The sequence below is a fragment of the Castor canadensis genome, chromosome 2, assembly GCF_047511655.1.
Source record: "Castor canadensis chromosome 2, mCasCan1.hap1v2, whole genome shotgun sequence".
NCBI classification, from domain to species: domain Eukaryota; kingdom Metazoa; phylum Chordata; class Mammalia; order Rodentia; family Castoridae; genus Castor; species Castor canadensis.
In genome coordinates, this window is record NC_133387.1 from 150,633,469 (window position 1) to 150,657,836 (window position 24,368).

Consider the following 24,368-nt stretch of genomic DNA (forward strand, 5'->3'; position numbering starts at 1 on the left):
TGAGTACATGTTTCCCCTGCCCTCTCTGAGGCTTCAGGAGACTGTTCTGCCTGACTCTGGATCTCCCTTCCAGCACAGGAAGGGTGGTCTCACAGTGCTAAGAGCTCTGATTATTTCTCCATAAAACATGAGATTTGTGGAGAGGGTGGAGGATAGGAAAAGAGAACATTGGTGAAAGGAAACATAAATAGTTAATTTGATGATGATTTAGAATGACTGTGGTTGCTGTTTAAGATAAAAAAGCTGCAGTGAGTTCAGAAAAATACTAAAATAGGGCCACATACAGGCATTTCATTTAGATTTAATAAGACTGATTATTAAGAGCATATTTCATGACGATTAAGAATTCTGACAGTCTCCCATCCACCAATTTTAATGTGCACCACAAAAATTAAAATACTTATTTATATTACTAAAGTGCTAATAAGTTCATTTCGAGAAATTCTCTGAACTTGCACAAGCTTTAACTTTTCACAGAGGAAAGAGAATGACTCAGAGATGGTAAGATCTAAAAGCCAGAGGGAACTCAGAAGAAACTGCAGTCAGACTCCCCTGTCCCTTCCTAGGTTATCAAAACAGAGAGCCAAGTTTCCTGTAGGGAATGCAGGGAGCACATGCCCTGATAAACACAGACGTGCACACGCAAGCATGCATGCATGCACATGCATGTTCGTGCCTGCCAACTGCACTTCGCTTCCATTTCTCAATGTCCTCTACCTGCCCAGGGCTGAGTACACTGCTGCCCATCCCTTAGCCTGTCCTTGGCCTCCATCCTGCTCCCCAGTGGATCTTGCTTGGAAGCAAGAAGAGCCAAAATAGCCCATTCTCTACTTCAGAAAATTCCTAGAAGAGAGGCAGTCTCTTCACACCTAATTCTGGGGCTACTTCCTTTGTAAGAAAGCCAGTCTTGTTTCCATTATTTTACATACAAGGGCAAGCTGTGGGCCCCACAGAAGTTCCTGTACACAGCCTTTGCTATATCTCATGCTAGCCTCCTGCCTCAAGCCCCAACCAGTGGGCCTTCTGGCTTCCTTAACTAATTCCCACTTGAGTGTCTAACTGAAACTCCTTCTTGTTTGAGGACCTAGTTTTTATGTCTCTCCTCTCCCAGGTGTTGACTTGATGTCCTGTTGTACTCTGGGCACAGGCTTAGTTCTGCCAAACATGGGCAGATTTCCATCCACATACTTGGGTGGGAGACTCATGGAAGAGGCACTGCATTCATCATTTTCCCATTGCTGTGAAAAAATACTTGAGAAAATTGATTTTAAAAAGGAAGGATTGATTTTGGTTCACAGTTTCTGGGGTTTCAGCCCATAGTTGGCTGCCTCCATTGTTCTTGAGCCTGTGGCAACGCAGGAACATCATGGCAGAAAGACTTGGTGGAGGAAAGCTGTTTACTTCACGGCAGCCAGGAAGCAGAGAGTGAGAGACTTTAGGAAGATATACCCTTTAAGGACATTCCCCTAGTAAGCCTCTTCCTCCAGCTAGGCCCTTCCTCCTAATAGCTTACTTAGATACGAACTCATCAATACATTAATCCATCAGTGCTGTTAGCATCCTCATGATCCAATCACTCTCAATAGCACCATCAGCTAGGTAGCAAACCTTCAACACATGAGCCTTTTGGAAGACACTTCATATCCAAACTGTAATAAGCACTAAACTCATATAATCCAGAATCTGAGTACCAACCTTGCTCCACACTGACTATAAGATTTAAATAAATTCTTAAACCTCCTGAGCCTCAAATTCTCCTCCAAAAAATACAGCCTACATCATAGGCTGTTAGGAGAATTAGCACAGAGCTTTCTGAAACATGGTAAGCATTCAATAAATGGTATCTATTAATACTACAAATGACACTATTTATAATTGAATGATTCCAATATCTGGCCTGGCTCACTTAGTGTTCATTATTCTATCCTTTGCTGTGCCATGTGTTAGATTTGAAGCCATTTCTCTAGCCACCATTTAATCCTATCCTAGTCTCTGCCAGCTGTCATCACTTGATGTTACCAAGGTCCCAGCATGCTTTACGTAGAGAACTCACCTGAATAATCATCATAAAAGTCCTCTTTCCCCTTAGTTATTCCTGTCCCAAATGTGCAAATTCTGGGCCTCAGCATTGGTACAAACATCTGACGTCTGCTTTAAGGCCTCACTGTAGAAACTCAATACATGCTGGCTGTTGACAATAGATAGCTTGGCACAAGTTTTCAGGCCCAAAGCCCTGGATCCTGGTGTGCTAACTGCTACAACTGCCCCAACTAAATGCTCCCCTTCTCCATGTCCATCTCCTGCTCCTTCTTCACGCACTGGTTTTTCCCTGTGTTCCTTTTGCCCCCATCTATGCCTTCACACAGCCAGTGATCTTCTTAAACCTGGCTGAAACCATCTAAAAGGCATCCAGGATCTTAGTGAGTTAAATGGTGGCCCCAAAATGATATGTCCATGTCTTACCCCTTATAACCTATAGATGTGACCTTATTTGGAAGAGTCTTTGCTGATGCTAAAGATCTTGAGATGAGATCATCCTGGTTTTAGGCCCTGACTGAAATATAAGATATTCTTATGAGAGAAAGGCAGAGGGGGGATTTGAGACTGAGTCAAGCCAAGGGCCATGTGAAGACAGAGGCAGAAACTGAAGATGGACAGGCCCAAGCCCAGCAATTCCTGGAGCTACCAGGAGCTGGGTCCAGCAGGGAAAGACTGCCCTAGAGTCTTGTAAGAGAGCATGGCCCTGCTGTAATTTTGATTTTGGACTCCACAGCTGTAAAGAGCACAAATTCCCATTGGTTTCAGCCACCCAATTTATGATAATTTGTTACAACTCAGGGAAACCAACATAAAGGCTAAAGAAATGCTGGCCATTAGTCAGAGCTGAGGTTCCATGCAGCTCTGAAATGCCCATCTCCCAGCTCACAGACAGATGAAGGAAAGCATATAGGAAGTGGGGAAGCTGGTTAGAGTTTGGGACCACTGCTGACAACCTGGACTCTGGGGAGGAGAGCCCAGCAGTGCCTCATCTCTTCACCTTGAAAAGAAGGCCCTGACACAGAAAATATGATGTACAGCTTCTAAATATTTGGACATATGGGCTTCTATGTGCCCTAGACCAAGCGGCCTGGGGAGACAGTAGACAAGTTCAGGTGTGCAGTCCTGATTCTCTCAGCTTTTTCTCTCTGCTTTTCATGAATTTCTCTCATGACTTCACATCTTTGAAATTTAGTTTCCTTATTGTAAAATGGGACAATTCATACCTTTTCTACAAGTTAAAGATTATAAATATCAAAGGGCCCAATCGCGGGCAGGTATCAATGGGCACAAAATAAGGATTTTATTACATTATTAATATTTTCAGGAATAGCAAGATCTACAAATTCCTCCACTCCTTTTTTCTTGCTCCTTCAAAAGAAAAACTAGAGAGGATATTAATTGAAAAAAGTGACAAAGCGTTCATTCTATCTCAAATATTTAAGAGGGAGACCTTGGGGGACTTCACCTGTGGCCATTATAAGAGCCATCAAATCAAGACCCTTAACGCCAGAAGGGTTTTTTGCAATCATTCAAGTTCTTTGTTGTATGGGTGGGGAAACTGAGGCTCTAAGGAAGGAAGTTGCTCAGGTCATTCAGTGAGCCTGAGTAAGGAAACTGGTGTTAGTAGTTGGGCCTTTTTACTCCCTGTCCTGACCTCAGGCTATTCTGTGAGCCCATGATGGTTTTCTCTCTCTCCCAGTGATGGAGAGAGGGAATCTCTGTCTGGCATTGTTAAGGCCATGTTAACACAAAAATTCATTGGTGAGAGCCAATGTCCAAGAACCCATTTAAAATCTGCTTCATCTTCCAGTGAAAAGGGAAGATTAAATTTTCTTTTGAAACATACCCACCATGCATTTACCAGAGCAAAAAATTGAAGTTCCCTTATAATTTATATCAAAGATTATTATGGGAGAATTACTTGGGTTTCATCTTTTTAAATGTCAGCCCATATGACCCATATCTGGGTAGGAATGTGAATATAAGGTTATAAAAGCATTTGAAAGGATCTTTAAAAAGTGTCTTGCCACAGCTAAAGTGTGATCAAAACACATCGTTTCAGGAGTCACAATATTTATCAATTTAATATTAATAATGTCATTTTGCATGAAGCACCACACAAGGAATAATTCTATTAGGACTATAAAGAGTTCCATGCTAGAGAAAAGGGTAAAATATTCAAAATGCATCAGACACAGAGAGGAAGAGGCAACAGTGTCACTAACACAGAATCCAATTTCTTTTCTTTGCAGATATTTAAGGCAACCATGCATCCCAAAGATAGGGACAGAAATCGACAAGGAAAAGGAGCAATTTATTTATGAGTCATCTCTCCTGCAAGCCAGTAAATGAAATCTATCTCAAAAAGAACTGTGTTTTATGGCTTATGGCCCTGTAAATTAAGCTTAGTGGAATCCTTACAGGATACTTAAAACAAAATCTTCTGAATTAGGGACTAGTCAAGGGAAACACATTGATAGCATTTCCTACAGCCTAATATGACATGCTTAAGCAGTATTTTTATACGCAGAACAAAATGGATATAAATGGGAACATGGGACCAAGGCGTAGGGTTAGTAAGAAAATAGGAAAATCATTCCAGTGGAATCAGAGATATTTTTTCCTCTTCTTTTTACAGTGCCGGAGATGTTAACCAGTGCCTCACACATGCTAAGCATGTGCTCTACCACTGAGCTACATCATCAGCACAGGGTTCTTATAAAGAGCTTTTCTGGGCAGGTAGTAGAGACCCATACTCTGTGATGAGGAAGGTATGACACCCAGTTTTACACTCAGACTACCCCAGTTTGAAACAAATTTAGCAGGTACTGTCTATGTGAGTGGGAATAAATTACTTCAGCTCTCTGCCTCAGTCTCCTTTTTTTTATACTGTATTACTAATACAAATGCAGACTGCAGGATGTGGTTATAAGAGCTGAAGGATATTATACCTGTGCAGAGTTTAGCAGAACACCAATAGACATTAGTTACTAGTATTACAATTATTTGGCTCTCACCCCATTATTATCCAGAGACAATGATGGGTAAGCTGGGCAATCTGGACCTCAGAGTCAGCAGTATTACATAAGCAATGTTTCCAGCGCCTCCAGACTTTCTTTTATCAACTAATGGGTGTAAGGCTATCTTTCACCACTGGGCCTTTGTACATGCTATAATTTATGCCTAGAGTTGCCTTATCTTTTTTTACCTAATTAACTCTCATTTTTCCTTACTGAAAATCTCACTCAACTCAGGCATTATTCCCTCAAGGAAGGCTGCTGATATCTCTGACAAGGCCAAATGTCCCCTGTCATATTGCCTTACAGGACTATATCTCCAATTCTTATATAACCACAGCTCAGTTACAAGATTTTGTGTGTGTGTGTGTGTGTGTGTGTGTGTGTGTGTGAGAGAGAGAGAGAGAGAGATGATGATGATGATGACTAGACTTAATTAATACTTGTCTCTTCACAAAGCAAGAATCCTGCATTTGCTCAGCAATTGATCCTGGGTACCTAATGCACTGCCTAACATGGGATGCGGACACTATCAATATTTGTTAGAAGAGTAAATGAACAAACCTAAGAACACCATGTGGGCTCAGTCTTGCAGAGCACTAGTGAACAGGGCAGCTGTAATAATACAATAGAAGCTATACTTCTATATCACTTCTTTTTATTGCTCATCTTATGAGTTGTTCATTTGTCTGTCCTCCAGACAAGAAGCTTCTACGCTGATTGCCATCATTTCTTTTTCACTGTCACCTCCCAACATCTAGGTTCTAGCCCAGTGCATGGTACCAATGCCTGCTCAAGTCCAAACAGCTTGAATTGCCTTGCGTGCACATCGCCCACTTGACTTGTGTGACTCTGAAAGTCATGTCAACCATCCATAGATAACCCTGGATTTACAAAAGCATCCACAGTAGGTTTCAAGGACTTTGTAGGCCAAGGAGGGAAAGAGGAATCACAGAGAAGCTATGGCTCCCCAGAGCAATGGGACCAAGCATAACCAAGATCTTGCTGATGAAGCAGCAGAGTCAAGTGCCTCAGACCAGTCACAGAAGCCCAAGGAGGTTTACAGGGGTCTGAGCCCCCATCCAATTATCCATTGTAGAGTCAATTCTGCTGGCCAGGTAGCTCATTCTGTCTGTAACTCATACAGTTCACAGAGACTAAAGCCCATTTTAGAATGATCTTCCCCATAAAAATGCATGTACCCACATGCACACAAAATTCAGGGAACTTCTGGACACAGATATTGGACCTGTACCCCTATCCCAATGACCTATGCAATCCAGGTTAAGAACTGCGAGTTTATGAAGCCAGGAACTGGTGACTCATTCCTGTAATCCTAGATACTTGGGAGGCTTGAGACTGGGAGAACTGCAGTTCCAAGCCAGCCAGGGAAAAGAGTTCATGAGACTTCATCTCAACAAATAGCTAGGCACAGTGGTACAGGCCTGTCATCCCAAGCTCTATGAGCTCCAGGCAAGCCCAGGCAAAAAAGTTTGCAGGACACTATCTCAATGGAAAAAAGTTGGGCATGGTGGCACGTGCCTGAAATCCCAGCAATGTAGGGAAGTGTGAAATAGAAGGATTGCAGGCCAGATGGGCCTGAACTAAAAACAAAACCCTATCTCCAAAATAACCAAAGCCAAAGGCCTGAGGCCTGAATCAAACAGTAGAGCACCTGCCTAGCAAGCATGAGGTCCTGAATTCAAACCCCAGTGCATACCCCCAACCTCCACCCTGCAAAAAAGAGAGCTCCTAGTTTAATGCTATATATTAAACTAGAAGGAGAAAGCCCAAGATATTTAAAATATCCAGGAGTAAATTATTATGTGTATATGAACAGGAATCAAGGTTTCAAAGCCAAGTTTCTAAGTCACACATATAAACAAATCCCTTCAGCAGCTCCAGAGTAAGAGGCTTCTGTCCCATCCCAGCCTGTCTGTTCTAAAGCCTGTAACCCACCCTAGGCCCTCCTGCTGCATCTTTAACAACTTTCTAGAGGATAGCTTCATTCTGCAGATGAAGAAAATGAGCCAAACTCTAAGTCTCTTCTATCTGATTCATGATGTATTTTGCTGCAAGAACTTTAAGCATTTTCTTAAAAACATGTATTAATTCAAAAGTATTATCTATTGTTTAGTTATCACAGACTTCTGATGTTTCATTCCAACTATGATAGTCATTTTGAACAGCCACAACTAGGGAGGGGAAGCTTCTAAATCAGTTGATATAAAATGGGATTTCAATAGGATTATTCTTTATGTGAATGTGCAGGGGATCGAACCCAGTGCCTCACATATTCTAACCACACACTCTGCAACCCACCCCAGCCTAGGATTATTCTTCATGACAAAATGTATTAGCTAAGAGAATTTTCCACCTCAACAAAGCTTCTTCTTACAAAAAACATATCTTACATGTAAGCCAAGGTCTTTCATATCTAGTACCTTTCAACTCTCACAACAACCGTGCAAGGTTATTTGTTATTCTCTTGTTTTACTAATAAAGAAAACAAGAGTAGACAATGTAGTCAAGGTGCACAGTTGAATGCAAGATTTTTGAACTTGAATCCAGACAGGGCCTTCTGACTTCTAATGTCCTGACCTGTTTTTTTATTATTTTTTAACCTCATTTTTTCAAGTCATTAAAGGCAGTTATAGGAAAGAATGGCCTGTGGGCAAACATGTTTAGGAAATGCTGGTGGCTTTTCTGCCTTTGCGAAATCTGCAGCAGTTCTGTTGGCCAGAGTTCTTTGGAAGCACCTCAGGGAGCAGTGGCCCTCAGAACCTATCTGTGCCATGCCACCTGGTCTGGCAGTTACGCATAGTCAAAATGATCTTCTTTTTTGGGATGTATACTCTTTCTACAGTGTTGGAACTGGGTCTCAAGGACCCTCTTGAAAGAAGAAACCTCTTCTTCCATAATGGGGGAATCAGACTAGCCCAGACTGCCTGGAACAGATGCCTAAGGCTGGGCTACTCTGGCCTTTAGGGAGGTCCCACTAAGCAAACCCAAGCAGGGGGAAGGCAGCCATTTGCAGCTGAGGGCCAAGCACAGGTATTTTCTGCAGATGACATTTAGCTATGGACCTAGAAGACAGATAGGACATAGGGATCCTGGTTCTTACAGCTCTCACAGTGAAGGCATCCAGTTCATTTAAGTTGTCACAACAAACATGGTGTTAGGTGCCAACTGGGGGAACATGGAGCATAAACTACAGGGTGCTCATCGAGGAAGATTTGCCATCCAATGAAGGCAATTGAGTTCTTTCTGGTTTGTGTTTGTTTTTGTTTTTACAGAAAGTAAAGACACTAACACAAATGGGATTTTTTAGAAACTAAACCAAAAAAGAGCTGTTCTCTCTGAGGCTCACAGAGGCTGACAAAAATAAGGGTTTCACAGAAACCTATGTGTCCTGAGGCAAAGGTGGGGCATATTGGCTAGGGATATATACTTTCTCTTTTTTTTTTTTTTATATGCCTGAAGTCATCTACAAGATGTTGTCTCTATCTCAAAATACCAAGGTGTTCGGTACTCTGGTAGCTTTTATGAGAACAAAGAGACAGAATATTCCAAATTAGGGCTGCCCCAGAAAACCTGGGTCACATGACTATCTTCATTAAACTAAATCACTTCAAATCAGGTGGGTATACACCTGGATTGCTCAATGAACTAGTTGATTAAATCTCAAAGACTGTCAAAATATGAATGTAGGTGTGGAGGCGGGGTGAGGGGAACACAGCCAGTGATAAACTCGTTTCTGGACCAGGTCAGGGAAAGGCAAGCCAAGCCATGCAGGCAGAGAACCACACGCAGGGTCCCAGGGTCGCACATGAGGGCTGGTGGTGAAGGAAGACCCAGCAGCCAGAACCCAGGACAGCAGTAAAGAATCAAAAGTAACTGAGGGAAGATGGCAGGGCCTGGTAACACCCAGGTCAGGAAGTCAAGTTGAGGAAGGGAAGGTCAGGCATCAGGTAGAGTGTCCACAGCTTTCAGGGAGTTGACCTGGGTGGTAAGGCCACATATTCAGATGCTTCCCAAGGGAAGCCTTTTAGGTGCTGTCCCTCAAGGGTGGCTAGGTCAGTCCCCAGCACAACTGCAGGCAGCCACATTAGAAGGCACTTAAGTGGGAAGGAAACAGTCTGATAAACAATTTCTACTTCCATTTGTAAAAAGAGGAACACTTTAGCCTAGAGGTAAAGTTCTGGAAAACTCAGCAGATCTGCAGCAGTTTTTGTGCCCCAAATTCAACAGCACAAAACCATAGAAAGAGATGCACTTTGAAGCCTGGCTTTGTCACTAGCTGTGTGATCTTAGAAAAGTTACTTACATTAGGGCAACAACCATATAACTCCATTTGCCAGAGTTGGTCCTGGTTAAAACTGTTGGTTTTTTAAGAAAGAATTCTATTCTTAATAAGAATTTTTAGGGCTAGGTGCGGTAGCTCCTACTTATAATCCCAACTATTAGGAGACATATGTAGGAAGATCATGGTCCAAAAATGTGAGACTCTATCTGAAAAATAATCAAAGCCAAAAGGGCAGGAAGAGTGACTCAAGTGGTAGACCACCTGCCTAGCGAGCACAAACCCCAATTTTGATAAAAGAAAAACAAGAAGAATTTTAATAGAATTATTTATTAAGTATAAAAATATAATGAAATTGATTTTCAGATAACAAATACTCTAAAATATAGACAGCTATGTATTTTAGCACCTCTTTTACTTTCAAAAGGGTCCTAGGTTAGATGGGCTTCATCTCTGGGCTCTGGTTTGCCTATCTGAAAATAAGAAAATTGATTTTTTGCAAGCTTTTTATGGATCATATATGTATAAATAACTCAGCAGAGTACTTATAATTCTCTTTTTCATGTAAATTCCCTCCTTTGACTTTCTTAGAAAACTTTGGGGGAATGAAGAGCTGTGCTCTCAGCAGGAATTGGGGTTCAGGAAGTAGTGCTAAGTCCCCCCAGCCTCACGTTCCCCCAGGCCACTGCTATTTTGATTTAAGCTTCTGCTTGAGATTAAAGAGATAAAAACGTTCCCAGGGGCAGAGCTGGAAAAGCAGCCAGGCCTTCTAACAAGTTCACCTAATCCCACGCTGGGTTCACTTAATCCCATACCAGCTCTTTCTTGGTTCCCATCCTTCCACACCTCCTGCCCCGACAGCCTTGTCACAGATGAGTTCCTGCACTCTGAACCCCTCTTGACCCCCAGATGATCAATGTTTTCTTCATTCGGCAGACTGGTCCAATTCACTTTTCCCAGCAACAATTACAGGCATGGCCCTGGCTGGCCCTGGGGTTGCCAGGAGGAGCAGGGCCTAGCCCTATCCAGCTGAAGGGGCCCATCTCCCTTGGGAGCCTCTGCCCCTTCCTGGTTCCTGCCTCTCCAGGGTGCCTCTGGACAGCTGACATTAGGAAGGGCAGAGAGAAGCCAACACCAGGATGTCACTTGTGCCCTAGGAATTCCTATGGGCACATTCTGGCTATCAGTTCCAATGTTTCAAGGTCAGGTAAGTGACCTTTGGCCCTGGATTTGGGAGTATGGCTGAAGACCCAGGACACAGTCTTAGTAAGCAGGACAGTTTAGTTGAAATCATTTCTTCATGACACTGCAGGAACAGCTCAATTTAAAATCTGTCAGCATCCCAAATGAGAGAAACCCATTCCCTGCTCTTTGAAATTGGTAATAAATGTCCCAGGATGTGCGCGTGTATTTGGGAGGTGGAGCAAATAATCTCCATGGACAGTGCAGATTAGATTATCAGAAGATTTCTCATAAGCCATTCTGAAAAATGCTGCTCTTGGAAGCCTCACAAAGGGATCTCTGGGAACAGGATGGAGTCTGGGCTGACTCCAAAAAGCTGGAATTTCCTCTCACAGGGAGGCCTGCCTGCCCCTGTCCACAGGGTTATTTTAGAGCAAGTGTTGGGAGGACACCAATGCCTGGCCACAGCCCATGCTCAGAAGAAGCAGACATAGGGAGAAAGCTCCAGGCTCAGACTGGGCCAGAGAGGAGGTTCTCAGCACTGTGGACTAACCTGCAGGCTCTGTGAATTCATGGCCACAGTCAGAGCCAGGGAGTGCCCCAGGCACAGTGCTCCTGGAGGGCTGCAGAACAGGCAGTTTGGTACATTCTAGGAACAGGAGAGAGGCCTCCTGGGATCAAATTGGAACTCCTTTTGGCTTTGAACTCTCCACCTGTGTGTCCCTTCCTTTCTGTTCTGGTACACTGGGTATCTGAGTCAGCCTAAGTGGGTAAGAGAACACACCGATGTCCCCCCACACTGGCTGATGGAATCTGGAATTACCCAGGATTCAGTCTCCCTCTGTGATCCTGTTAAGCTACACTTCCCCTACTCAAGCTGGATCAGCCCAGTGTACACAGCTGGGCTATTTCTCATGGGAGAAACATTAGGCTAGGGATTCCAACATTAGATCTTGAACAGAACTCTCCTGCAGATGCATGGATCCTGAGTCCTGACCCTGCAGTCACAAGTTAGGATCCTGGTCACCCACAACATACCAGCCAGCACCTAGACTCAAACATCACTAACAGCAAGAAACCCCTGTAGGCATCCACTGTCCTCAGCTCAGACCCTCTGATACCCCAGCCACCCAGTAAGTCCAAGAATGCCATGCCCCTTTGGACACCAAGACTTGGACTGCAGTGCCCCCTTGAGGCCAGCCACACACCTGGGGCAGCCCTCCTGGCTTTTGTCCACACTTCCAGCCTGACCCAAGCTGGCTCCTGACCGCATCTCCTATCTCATTTTTTACTGTTCCCCCTCATCCTCTATATCCCAAGAACACAGAATGACCAGAGTTTTCTGATCAGGCCACAGTGCTTTGCTCTTTTATCTTTTCCCGTGTTCCTTTGCTCTGCCCCACTCAACTCAGCCGTCATCTACTACGTGAATTCTTTTCATTTTTTCTCTGGTTCCCTTGCCCCCAGAACTCACCAGTCCCTCCTTTCTGCCTCACCGGACCATGCAATTTGATCTCAGTCCCTTAAATTAAGACTTCACAGCCTGCTGTTGACTTGCTTGCTGCCCTAATAAATTTCAAGCTCCAAGAAGGCAGGCATTCATCAGCTTCTTCTTTCTTTTCCTAATATCTAGCACAGTGATGGTGCTTAATACAGACACTCGTCTGTTTGGTGGGTTCCATCCTGATAAACTCATCTCTGAGTTAAAAATGCATTTAATAGCCAGGTATGGAGGCACAAGCCTGTAATCTCCACTACTCAGGAGGGTGAGGCAGGAGACTCAAGAGTTTAAAGCCAGCTTAGGCTTCATAGAAAAACCATGTTTCAAATAAAATTTAACAAAGAACTTGTGATGTAGCTCAATGATAGAGAGCTTGCCAAGCATATATGAGTTAGATCCTCTGTGGGGTTGGGAGGGAAACATTTAATACACCTGACCTACTAAACTTCATAGCTTTGCCCACCTACTTTAAACATGATCTGAACATTGGCCTACAATTAAACAAAATTATCTAATACAACCCTATCTTATTACAAAGTGTTTAGCATCTCATTTAATTTACTAAATACAGTACACTGTAGGGAGTCAGGTTTTCCCCCAGGGATCACATGGCTAACTGGGAACTGTGGCTCACTGCCCCTGCCAACATCAGGAAAGAGTACAACAAGCATATATTGTTATCCTGGGAAAAGATCAAAATTCAAACCATCATTTCTAGTGGATAGGGATTGCTTTTGTACATCATAAAGTGGAAGAACTATGGTAAGTGAACTACTGTAAATCGGAGACCACCTGTGCTAAGTTTCTTCTTCCTTTTCTTCCCTTTCTATTGCTTCTTTGTAGGTAATTTGGAGTCAGGTAACAAGCAGAAGCACATCAAATAGGGATTTGGGTCAAGGTAAAGCATGCAGTCAAGCAGCAGTGAAAATAAAGCAGTAGGTGAAAGACCCCAAAGTTGGGCCTGGCCCTGGAAGACAAGGCCAGGCAGCTGCTGAGGCTTGAGGCATCCTTTCTGTAGTAAGCAACCCTGCTTCTGACTAAGGCAGCAGATAACCTCAGACTTACTGATCACAGGCCTGTGTGTCTGTCCTCATCTAGAAAGTATACAGAGGCAGAACTTGAAAGCAGTTTATTATTTTTTTTCTGTACTGGGTTTTGAACTCAGGGCTTCACACTCGGTAGACACATGCTTTACCACCTGAGCTATACCTCCAGCCATTTTTGCTCCAGTTATTTTGGAGATAGGGTCTTCCTTTTCACCCAGGCCAGCCTGGACTGTGATCCTCCTATTTTATGCTTCCCTCCATTGCTTTGATGACAGGTGCGTGACAGCACACCCATCTCTTTTCCACTGAGATGGGTCTCCCAAACTTTTTTTGCCCTAGCTATACTGGAATCATGATGCTTCTGATCTCAAGCCTCCCAAGTAGTTAGGATTACAGATGTGAACCACTGGTGCCTGGCTTTGACAGCAGCTTCCTACTGACAGCATTCCCCCATGGCAATTGGGACCATTTGGGACACCTAGTCTAGAGGACAGGCCAAAGATTCCCACCCTGGTTGGATCATAGGAGCTTTGAAGTTCCACTTCCCATGGTGCACCACTAGGCCTCCACATCCCTGCTCTGGCTCTCCAGGTCCTACTCAACTCTCTTCCCTGCAGCTGAGACAAAGTAAAAGGCTGAAGCTGAGGACAGGGAGGTCTGTAAAGCAGATCTCTATCCTCTAAGTTACCAAAAGAAATACATGGACGATGAGGTCACTTCGAGGTCCCCAAGTTCTCATGATTTCTCTTTTATTTGTGTAAGAGAGACTGCCACAGGCTTGGGTTGCACTCACACCATAGAAATTGACACCTGCCAATTCTCATACTTATGTGTGACATTGCATATGAAGGAAGAAGTCAAAGAGTTATTTGTTTTTATTGATGCTTCTAATCCTCTATGAAACAAATTCCTGACATCCCCAGAGGCCTGAGAAATAAAGGTTTTGTTCATGTAAATCTAAAAGGTTTGGTGTGGTCCTCTATGGGTCTTTCTGCCAAGTGGCTTAAACACAACACAGCTCCTGAGAGAGCCCCAGCCACTCCTTCTATAGAAACAATATCTCAGCTTCCTATGTATCACCCTGACTATTGAACTGCTCCAGGTTGGCTTATTCACCAAAGCCATTCAAAGCCCTGAGTGCTTCAAGAATTTCTCCACAATAACGCACTTCGGGGTCCCCAGCCTCTCCTCTGTTCAGCAGCCCACTGCTGTGCCAAAGGCATCAGCAGATAATTTCAGACTCTCTGCTGAAGAGAAGAAAAGTGCCAAGTTCAAGCAAGCATTATGATTATGCTTATCGTTGCTTCTACAAGAAAATGGTCCCCACATGAGGGTCAACTCATATTCAGCCTCTCTGTGGTGTGTCTCCCTCCCATCAAAGGCTGCCTCCCTGATCTCATGGAGAAAAGAAACTGGAGAAGGCGGAGCTGGATTTGAATGCAGAGAAAATGAATGAAGTCATCTCTCCAAGGAACAGAAATTTTACTCTTTGTTATTTCCTATCTACCACCCTGCCCATTGGCTCCTGCCCTACGCAAGCTGCTGAGCTTTTGTGAGCCACTTACAGTCTCTCCTCCTGACTTCTTATCTCAGGTGAGTATTGGAATATCAGCTCTACCTGCCTAATAGGAGCAGATGTAACAAGGCAATGTCACCAAGCTGCTCTTAAAGTCATAGATAAAGCACTCCAAAATACAATGTGTCACCATTGTGGTCTTTGCCCTATGCCTGTGGGTGTAGCCTTATATAAATCATGTCCCCAGTCAGAGGGAAGTAATCACTTTTCAATGTAACAACATTTTTCAATATAACAACCATTTATTGGACAGATTGCTAGGGATGGAGGCCTGAGAAAATCATAAAGTCTCTGCCTTCCCTGAGTTTTCTGTTTGCTTACAAATTTGCCATGGAAAGGAAGCTCAGAGGAGAGTGTGGTAAACCCTACCAGGGATTTCAGGGCAGAAGTCACAGAGAAGGTGAGAGCTGAACTGGCTCATGAAGGTGGAAAAGATGAAATTTTTATGGAGGTTAAAATATGCACTAAGGAATTAAAGGCCACTAAAGGAATATTTAAGATGGAATGGATCCAGGGGGTCGTGAAAGAATTAGAAAATTGAGGTCAAGGTTTAAACTCACCAATCTGTCATTGATAACAGAATGCCAAGAAAATACATTCTGGAATTATCAGCTGAGGGCACTGGCACCCACCCTCTCCACTCCCTGCAGGATATTGTGCTCACCTGACAGGGACCAAGGGTGCTACTGCACATGTCTATAGAAAGGGCACCCTGCAAAGGACAGGCATTTGGACCATTTGCTCCTTAAGGGCCCTGCCCTCCATCAATATCAAAAGTATTTACAAAGGACACAAATTTATCCCAGAACAAATCATCACATTCATCAAACGAATCCAAGTTTATTAGGACTGATGTTGGAAATAATGTACTAATTATATAAATTAATAAAATCTGCTTTAATTAATCTCTATGTTTTACTTTCATTATAAGAATAAATTGTTTTTATCTTGTTATGAGGTTGCTGTTTTCAACAATTACCATGAAGGAGAACATTGAAAATTGTTAGATGTGACTGACCCAATTCATCCAACAAGGTCAATGGTCTAAAGACAAGTGTAAGAATTACATAGAATGTAACAAAACTCCACTCAGGAAGAACAACATAAAACAGAATCCATGGAAAGGTTGTTAATCAGTTTCAATTCTAGTTGTGGTCAGTGGTCAGCAACATACTGTTTTAGGGTATCTTCACCTTGTATATCTCTCTCTCTTTCTCTTTCTGTCTGTCTCTTCCCCTGCCCCATGCCCTGTGTATCTTCATCAATTGCTCTACCACTGAGCTACACTCCCAGTCCCAGTTTAATCAACTTAATATCTCTGTCATTTTCATGTCTCTTCCTCTCTGTGCTGTATTTTGTGTATTTCTTTCAGTTCCAGCTGACTAATTTTCTCTTTGGCTGTATTTAATCTAGTCTTGGAGGTCAAAGGAACTAGAGGATCAGGCCATTGAAGTTTTTGTTTTTATGTTTTGAGGCATATCTCACGTATAGTACAAGCATACATCTTAATTATTAGCATAATGACACAAGTTTGCACACTCACGGAAGATACAGAACATTTCCAGCATCCCAGAAGCCTCCCTCTTATCCCTCCTTAATCAAAACTGTACGACACAAAGTGACCACTATTCTGACCACCATTAATTAACACAGAACAGCTGTGTTTGGACTTCCCATCCTAGAATCATATGCATGTATTTCTCTGTCTGGCTTCTTTTCATTGCACTGGTATGAATATACCACAACTCATTTATCCCTTTTGCAGTTGATGGAGTTCTACATTTAGTTTGAAGTTATTAGTTCATTGAACTTTTCACTTCAATTATTATTACTTTTAATTTCTAGACATCTAGCACTTCTTAACTAACTCAGTCATTTTTGATAGTCTAATCACCAAAATTTTCAATTTCCTCTTTTATTTCTTGAAGTGTATTAAGTGTGTTAAATGTTTGGGACCATTGTTTGCTGTTTCTGGTTATCTCTGATGACTTTCACTTATGATGTTTGCTTACTGTGTGCTTTGTGGTTTCTATCCAGGAGTTCATGTTCACTGTGAATATAAGGGAATTCTTTTCAGTATAAATTCAATACAGATTCCTTCAGAGATTTGTGTTCATCCCTGCTGGGTCTGCTTTAAATTAAATTCTTAGATTGTGGCTATTCAGACTATGTAAATACTGTGTACTCAGGCCCCAACCCATGTAAAAGCATTGCAACCTTCTCTATTCATCAATATCAATTTGAATCAATAATGGTTCTTCACTGCCTGTCCCTGTGACATGGACATTTTTTTCTAGCTCACTTTTTCACTGAGGATGTTGTCTTTCATGGGTCTTAACTTCACCTAGAAGTCTATAGCAGTCCTCTCTCCCCACACAGGACTTTTTTTGCCTCCTTTATATGTAGGCACAGCTACTGAAGCCAGAGTCCCTGGCCACTTGGATTTATTGGTATCTGGGAATAAAATAATCAGCAAGTATGGTTCTCACTTCCTGAAACTCCTGCTCCTCTTTCTTTCTAAACTGTGTTACTTTCTGGTGTGTTCTTTTTTATTTTGAAGTTATCATATATTCATATATCATATTTAGGGAGTTTACTTTGTCAAGTATATTGAGGTAGTTAGGAAACTAGTCCACCATTAGACAAAAAGTCCATCAAGGATTTCTAACCTTCAATTTTCAACAAGTCAGATGGAATGTCTGCCAGTGGTCTTTAAAACACCCCCAAGTATCACCTCTCTGAACTCCTACCCCTGTCCCCTCTCTTCTAGGCCATTCTGTTTTGTACCTTTATTACTCAGTATTACTTCAGCCTGCAGACCTACCTACTGAATTCCACTAGGTTCTAAGCTCCCAGAAGTCAGGACTATGTGTTTGCCTTTGTAGACAGAACTTGGCAAGAAGGAATCCCACACAAGCTTATGAGAAGGAACTAAGATGGCAGTCTAGGGTCAACAACATGTCCCTAGGACACTGAGTCCTGGAATCCTGACACCTCAGTTAAAAGTTTCTATGGAGGGGCCAAGTGAAGTGAGCCACAGCTGTAATCTCAGGTATTTGAGAGGTGAAGATAGGGGGTATCACAATCAGAGGCCAGTTATTGGGTAAAAGTGCAAGACACTATCTGAAAAACAAACAAAAGCAAAAAGGGCTGGTGGCATGGCTCCAGTGGAAGAGTGCTAGCACAAGGTCCTGAGTTCAATCCCCAGTACTGCCAAAAAGTACCTATGGAAAGTGCAACAACCATATACACAAAGAGGCTTCTCCACACAAATTTTATGGATCAAAACTGAAATCACAGGTCAGAATCTAACGTTGATGGGTAAGACTGAGCCCTAATAGACAGCAGGAGCTCATTTCCTGGGAATCTGATCATGACATTTTTGCTCTGAGCCCCAGGATTTACAGTATAAAATTATTACCATACCACTTCTTAAGATATTTACAAACAGGTAAGGAAATTTCCCTGTTTGAGTGGGTTTATTATAATGCTGACATTTATATTGAAAATGTGGGAGGAGAAGAAGCATTTTTTAAAGAACTGTTTTCACCAGACTCTTTATTGTATTTTCCCAGAACAGCCAGCAATGAGTAATGGGTTGTAATAGTTTCCTGTGACTTGATACAGATACCAAGGTCCTTAGACACTTGGCTGAATTTTCTTCATGAAATAAAATGGAATATAACATGCAGTTGAGCAAAAATTGAACTACAGAAACCATTCATATGGTAACTAAATTGAATGTAAGTCTAAAGTTTATTACCCCAGCAAGTTTGTGGGCCGATACTACTGTAATCTGATTTCAAGGATAAGCAAGATCAACTTATTGGCCCTTTACAATGAGAGTGATTAAAGAATTAGAGAGAGTGGGAGATGCGTTGGCCAAGGCATTTTAAGTGCTGTATAAATTCTAATGGATGTAACAGCTATTGCTTCAGGTCTTGCCAGCCTGGGGCAGAGTGAAAGTACAGATAAAAATAAGCCAGTCATTCCAGTCCAGCCTTCACCAGCTATGAGCATATTGTCTCTGGCAAGTCCCTCCTTCAGATTCAAGGGTTAGGCTCAGAAAGTGGGAAGGGAACAACTTGAGAGTGTGTGGTTCCTGATATATCGTGTCAGATTCTGGCACCATCTGGTGGCATGGTCGCACCCAGAGGATATCTAACTGTTCCCGTCAGTGGGGTGGGCCACTCAGTGCCACTTAACAGAAAAAGTCTTTCTCCAGTATTTTCCCAAGCATGTGCTGATATGTTGCTCAGCAGAGCTACTGTGACTGGCTTCCCAAAGCCTGCACAAGTACATTTATACAGTAACACCCCCAAGGTTATTATGTATCCAGTTGCAACTCCCTTTGAAATCTCCTCCCACACTGACTCTGGACTTGATCATTGACAAAATGTGTAGAGACTTTAAAAAGTGCTTACACATTAAGGCCTGTCTTCTCTCTTATAGTTCTTAGAATTCTTCTGACACAGTAAGAACAAGTCTGGGTTAGCATCCTAAAAAATGAGAAACCAGTGGAATAGAAATGAGTCATTGAAGCTGAACATCCCACCAAACCAAGTTGCCCAGCGGACCTGGCAACTGACTCCAACCATGAGTTAACATAGCCAAGATCAAAACAAGAATCACAGAGATAATTCCAGTCCAGTTGGTCAACTCACAGTATCATGAGCTAAATAAACAGTTTTGGTTTTAAGTCACCAAATATTGGGGTGATTTCTTAAAGCTAACTTTCACAAAGATGTGAAATAGTAAAGTATATTCATGGACTGACTGATAAAAGAATAAAGAGTCTGCATGGAATGAAACCATAGACCTTAAGCAAGAGTTTATAGACCCTTTAAGAGGCATAAAACCCAGGAGTTTGGTTATCATTGCCTTGTGATAATTTGAAGAGGTTGTTACAAAGCCCATTTGTTCCTAATATCTCTCTTGCCAGTGAACTGTGGTATTAAGCTTCCTACCTACATCAAATCATGCTTAAATTTCCAAGAAATGTCCTATAACGAAGAGAACCAGTCCTGATTCTTAAGAACTCTGCAATCAGCCTGGGATCCTTAGCTTCAGCCTTATGAATCATAGACGTAATGGTACCTACTTCATAGAGCTGTTGTTAGGATTAAATAATGCATAGCAGTGTTTGCTGCAATGTTACATATATACATATACACACACATTATTATCAAAAATATTAGCTCATTTCATAGGGTTAAAGATAACCAAACCAATTAACTACATTTATTGAATACTTATCCTGTGGAAGGCACTGTGACAAGTGCTTCCATACACATTACCCCACTTAATGCCCTTAATGTCATTGTGAAGTAGTTGCTATGTACCCATCGTAGAAATGGGGAAACTGAGGCACAGAGAAATTAAGTAACTCTCCTGGTATCACACAATTGGGAAGTGGTAACACCCAACTCCACCCCTCATGCTCCCTCCCATCCCAGCCTTGTCTAGTGGTTAAGAGCTGAATTCTAGTCTATAAGCACTAGAAATCAAAGTCTCACTCTTGGGAGTAGCACTTACAAAGACTTTAAAATGTGGCCTCATGCTGCATTTCCATTTTAAGTAGGTTGTCAGAACTGCATCTATACAAGGTACTCTGCATGGAAAGTACTCTGCTTGGAATGCTTCCTACACAGTCCTCTCTTACCTCCCATTTAAGACCCTTTCTCATTTTAGACTCAGTTCAAAAATTGCATCCTTTTAAGAGTGTTCTTAGATTTTCCTTGTGGATGAGGATGGGAGCCCTGGAGTCCAACTATCTCTATTAGAATCAGAGCTTGTAACATTTACTAATTGTGTGAACTTGAACAAGACACGAGCTCTTTAAGTCTTGGTTTTCTCATCTATAAAATGTGGGAAGTGATGCCATTTCACAAGGAGGGGAGGAGAGAGAAAGAGAAAGAGAGAGAGAGAGAGAGAGAGAGAGAGAGAGAGAGAGAGAAAGAGACAGAACCAACCAGTTTCTTCCACAAACTTTGCCCCAACTGGATTTCCATAGCCTGTTTATTTTGCATATTTAACATGCATTCTATTCAATTATGTACTTCTCTTGTGCTTCCCTATTAGACTCTGCAAAACTTGAGGTCAGAGTCTATGTTTCTTGGTGTCTCTATTCCTTACTAACTCCACAGTCAGCACTATGTTTGTTGAAATTGATTTAATCCAATTGTGAGTTCTTAGCACAGGCTTTTAACTTCTCTGATGGAACTTCGGTTCGTTCGCCATAATTCCATCTTTAATATGTCAGACTGCATCAGTAATTTTCAAAGATTATTGTTCAGTATTTAACATTGACACTCTTTTCTCAAACAAATTTATACATGGGACCTAAAACATGGAATAGATTGCCTTCAGAGCTGCTGCCAATGTAGAAAAGGACTGTGAAATGTAAATTTTAGTCCTGCCCCCACTCCCCCTTCACCTTTATTCAAGGCCTTCTGAGAATGCTCGGAGCATTTGCACACCCAGTCATACCTGCCCTCTTGTATTTCAGACTTCTTTAGAGTGGGGGCCAGATCTCTAACTCCCTAACTCGCCCCAAGTTGAAACTAACTCCAACCATTAACCTGTAAAGAATGAAGAAAGACATTTCTAAAGAGAAAAATAAGCCTCCAAACCCCAGAAAATGTTGTAGGGAACAAAGATGAGCAAAGCTCACTAGGCAGCCCCATCAAAGGGATCCTGGCATTGGGACTGTGGCTTCTGTAACCCAACCTCTTTGAATTGTTCTCTCCATCATGGCACACAGGAGACAGCTGGCCTCTGTAATATAACATGGGCCTGAAGTCTGCATGGGTTAACTAGAGTTTAGGTACCAACGGGAATTGACAAAGGTTCGTAGTGATGGGAAGGTATAAGAGTTATGGGAAATTTTTAAAGAACCAAATAGCAATGTTCAGGCTAAGATATGGAATTCCTACAGAATGGGCAGGAATGATGTCAGTGAGAGAACTTTGCTCATCAGAACACTTATCAGCAGGTATACATGTCTTTTTTGAATAAACAAATTATTGCTGCATAACATGAAATTGTTTTACATATAAAATCTTGCTTAAACTTACCCTCTGTTGAGAAACCATAATAGAAAATGTTTATCAAGTGTTCATTTTGTGCCAGGTGATTTAAATTCATACTTCATCAAGCCTGTAAAGCAAGCATTACTATCTAGACAAATAAGGAAACTAAGAAAGGGAGGCTAAATTGATTCCTTAAGGCCCAACAGTGAGTGAATGGCACAGATTCAAACTGTGCCTGACTCTTTTCTTGGACCACTTCTGTGATGGGATATTTGCTTCCTCCAAGAGGGACCATCAAATGAACTCTGAAAAAAGTAATGCACTTCTTAATTCTTACACCACAGTCCTCAGAACGCATAAGAATCACCTGTAGAAAGGGTTAAAATGCATATGGGGCCTTGCTCCATTGCAGGCCTGGGGACCTGCAATTTAACTAGCAACAGCAGATTCTGGTGCAAGTGGACTTCAGTATCTACTTTGAAAATGCTGCCTCTAGGATATAGTCAATGTTAAGGAGAATGTTCAGAGAGCTTTAGGTCAGACTTTTATTTTGCTATCTGAAAAGTTTCCAAACAAGAGTTTCTCCTTAGAGTTTATAAGGATAGAATGTGACTGGTATAGAGGGCAATCCTAAATTTGTTCCGGTCCTCTATCACCCCTGCCAGGAAGATGTCACTAATCCTTAGGGATAGCCGTCCCAAGACAGTGCTTGAATAGGAGAGGAAGAAAAGGCACCCCTGTCTTCCCTCTTTGAAACATAAAAGGTAAAGACTGCAAGGAGAATAGTGGTGGTGACAGATGTAAGAAGTTTATTAAATATTGCAAAGATCCAGATTAGGAAAAGCTTTCTAAATCCAATTTTTCTGCTTAAAGCAGAAAGCAAATAAGGCCATTCTGATATGCCACCCTTTTCACAGAACTCATCGATAGGACATCTGTAGGCTGTTTGGAAACCTGGCTGTGGTGCCAAGCAGATGGAGTTTTGGGGATGGAATCATGGACTTCATCTTTCACATCCAAAAGGAATCTGATTATGGTGAAGCAGGAGAGGAAGTTGTTTCACTGAGGCAAGTTTCAGGACAAAGTAACTGGAAATCTGAATAGGACAGGGAGCATCCCAGTAGATGGGATAGAAGTGACCTTGACTTTGAAGGACTAACAAGTGACACTTGCATTCTTCCTTTTCTACTTTTCTTTCAAATTTAACATTAAATTGAGTGTCAGATGTCAAAGTGATATCAAGATTAACTGGAGAGCTCAAACAAGTGCTTTTTACAAGCTCCTACATCCCTGATGATCAAATTAATCATTTCTTCTGCCAAGCTGATAACTTAGCTCTTTCTCTCAATTTGAAAATAAACTCAAGAGGATTCTGGAAAAGATGGCTAAGCAGTGAAAGTACAAAGAAGTCCTTCCTCCAGCTACTCCTTAAAGTCTCTGTTAAACCTGGTGAAAGAGATGTAGCTACAATGAAAAGCATGATATAACAGTAGGCAGGTGCTAGTAGGAACTTATCAAATGACAAGAATTAAAAATTATCCCTTGTCTGAGGTACCTCTTTGAGTCCCATGCATCTGTTTTCTCCAAATTTAATGAGCAGTTGTGTTCCTATCCCCAAGTTGTATTTTTAATGTTGGAAGCTCAAAAATTCTATGTATCTATTTTCTCAAACCAAAATACCTCTCAGTCTCACCAGAAGCTTCCCTCTGGTTCTGTGGATCAGGGGGTCTGTGGAGCCCATCAGCTTCTGCTACCATCTTCCTACTATCCAGGTTCCTCATCTTCCTACTCATCTACTCTTGCAAAGGGAATTTTCTCCTCAGCCTGAATGCTCTGAGGTGCTTAAAGCTCTGCCATTCAATATGATAGCCATGAGCTATATGTGGCAGCTCAAAATCAGATTTAAATTAATTTAATCAATTTAAAATCCATGTCTTCGATCACACTAGCCACATTTCAATGTGTAAGTGCCATATGTGGCTAGTGTCTACTCTATGGACAGAGCAGATAAAGTACCATGAGAGTGTAGTATCATCTCAGAGATTTCTATCGGAGAGCACTTGCTTGGAGGACTGGAAGAACTTGGAACTGAGCATACACATCTTTCCACAAGACAGGAATGCACAGTGCTCAGCCAACATGAATGGACAGGTGAAAGCCTACTGCCTGACTCCTTGCCACTATCAAACTGATGTTTCTCCTAACTTGAGAATGACCTACTGTCAAAAAAATTAAATCAAGTCAAGTTCGTAAAAATATCCAGAAAAAAAGTCATAGGAGTTAATTCCTGAAGCAACAAGGGAAGATTATATGTCTGAAGTGGACTTTATACAAAGCCACAACAACACTAGGAGAAACGACTGCTTCATGTTCTCAATAAGATAGTATTGAACATGACTTTATTGAAGCAAAAAAGATGCTTCAAAATAAACTGCAGAAGCCAAACAGTAATTGCCTTTTGGTTAATGGATCAGAAAACAAACCTAAAAAATAATCCTAAAATTTGGAGGCAGTGAATGATGAGATGAAGTCAAATGCTCTGTGGATAAGTCCACAGGGAAAAACACAGTAACTGTTCATTTCACAGACACGGACACACATGCACAGCTTATGCACCATAATTCTTTAAGAGATCTGCACCAGCTGTCAGTCCTGACTGATCTATTAAAATG